Here is a 2,434-nt window from a genome sequence, read left to right on the forward strand (position 1 = left end):
TCTTCCGACCCTTCCGGTATCTCAGCCTGCCAATTCGACGGCTCGTTACCCCTGGGCCAAGCGGCTCAGATCTGCCTCCAGAAATCTGAGTAGAGTTACCACTCCAACCCTATCAGCTGCCGGTAAACCCAGAATACGGGTTCCTAGCTCTGTCATGGCGGAAGCTTCTAAATCATGGACCGGATATCTTGTGGGCCACTTCTATGGCATCGCCCCTTCGGGTTCGAAGATCTATCAATCTTTGAACCCCATATGGGGACGTCGGTCGAAAGTTCATGTTCGCAGGCTCAACGATACAACTGCATTGTTCCACATCTCAGACCTAGCAACTCGAGAGTGGATTTTAGAGGTAGGAGTATGGAGAGTTGTTGATGTCATTTTCTCTGTTGCTGAATGGTCCACTACAAACACGCTGCGTCCACCGGCGCTTACTTCTGCCCCAATCTGGGTCACCCTTTCGGACATCCCGGCTGAGCTCTACTCGTTACAGGGGATAAGTTACATAGCCTGCGGAATCGGGGAGCCCGCTCCCCTCCATACAGAACGTATGCGTTTGGACCCCCTCAATGTTGGAGAAGCCAAGGTCAAAATAGAGGTCCACCTCGGCTCATCTCTACCAGATTGTGTCGAAATTGAGGATGAAAGTGGGGTAGTTGTTATTGTCAAAGCTACCTACGCATGGACCCCACCCAGGTGCATTGGCTGCAATGAGTTTGGTCATAACGCTCATAGCTGTCCTCTGAAGCCTACTTTCAGAGCGTCTGCACCAGAAACTGATACTAACCCATCCAAAAACAAAAACACCGAAACTCCGCCGACTACTCCCCCTTCCCCGTCGCCACATCCCACCACTCAAACACAGCCTTCACCACAACCACAAAGGCAATCACTCCCACCCCCACAAACTCAGCCACTACCACTTACCCTAAACTCACCTACTAAGAATACCCCATCCATCGAAACCACTGATGACATGTATTTTGGTGACATTTTGGTATAGGATGTCTAGTGCATTTTACTCGGTTTTGCATATTTATAGGCATTCTAGAGCACATTTGGTCTCGATATTGCTTGGTTGCTTTCTTTGGTGTCAAAACAGGAATTCATGCATAAAAGAGAGCAAAAGGAGTGGAAAACATGGACTACGGAACATCACAGACGAAACGGAAACATTTGGAGTTGTTCCGGGGAAAAACACGAAGCCTAAAAAGTCAAATCTTGCAAGTCCAATAACTTCCACTCTACAAGTCCAAATTCCGTGTTCTCTACCTCATTGGAAAGCTCTCTTCAATATCTACGCATAGACACTAAGATCGCACAAATCCGACATTGGAGCAGAAAGTTATGAGCAAATCTGTCAAGCATGTTCGAGTTGAAGAATCGACACGGACCGTGTTGCATTCGACACGGCCGTGTTGTGTCCGTGCTGAAAAAAGTGAAGTTTTGCTCAGATAATTGACACGGACCGTGTTGTCATTCGACACGGCCGTGTTGATTCAAACTCGCCCGTGTTCAGCCCATGTCTAAAGTGCAGATTTTTAACAGAGAATTGACACGGACCGTGTTGCATTCGACACGGCCGTGTTGCATTACGGGAAAACTTCCTATTTTGCATCCGGACCTCCGTTTTCAGCAAAGGAAGAAGCCCAGCTGCCAAGCAAATAAATAGGAGACGTCTTGGGCTTCAAAAGTCATCGAGAGATCATAGCAGAAGCCAGAGAACTCGAGAGAGAATCAAGACGGAGTTTCCCGGGAGCAGAGATTGAAGAATCATCGTCGAGAGATCGCTGCGAGTCTTCTTTATCAGTTTCTATGTTTCTTCTTATTGATTTGAACTCGTTCGTTGTTATGGGTAGTGAGTAGTCGTTTCACTGTAGCTAGGGATTTAACCTTGTAGGGATTTGTTTGGTTTTTAAGGTTAGCCTTGCATTCCCATTTTTGCTTTCTTGATGGCTACTCGGGATTCTTCCAAATCCCCATTCACCCTAGCGACCAGGAGAAAACCACCTTTACATGCCCATATGGTACCTTCGCATACCGTAGGATGCCTTTCGGTTTATGTAATGCACCGGCAACATTTCAAAGATGCATGACTGCTGTGTTTTCTGATCTCATTGAGGATGTTATGGAGGTGTTCATGGATGATTTTTCATTGATACCCACTAGGACGGTTACGGGTTGGAGGATGTGCATTGATTATAGGAAACTGAATTCCAACACCCGTAAGGACCATTTCCCGTTGCCCTTCATCGACCAAATGCTAGAGAGGTTAGCCTTGCATTCCCACTTTTGCTTTCTTGATGGCTACTCGGGATTCTTTCAAATCCCCATTCACCCTAGCGACCAGGAGAAAACCACCTTTACATGCCCATATGGTACCTTCGCATACCGTAGGATGCCTTTCGGTTTATGTAATGCACCGGCAACATTTCAA

This window comes from Tarenaya hassleriana, unplaced genomic scaffold (assembly GCF_000463585.1).
Source record: "Tarenaya hassleriana unplaced genomic scaffold, ASM46358v1 Cleome88, whole genome shotgun sequence".
Classification (NCBI taxonomy): domain Eukaryota; kingdom Viridiplantae; phylum Streptophyta; class Magnoliopsida; order Brassicales; family Cleomaceae; genus Tarenaya; species Tarenaya hassleriana.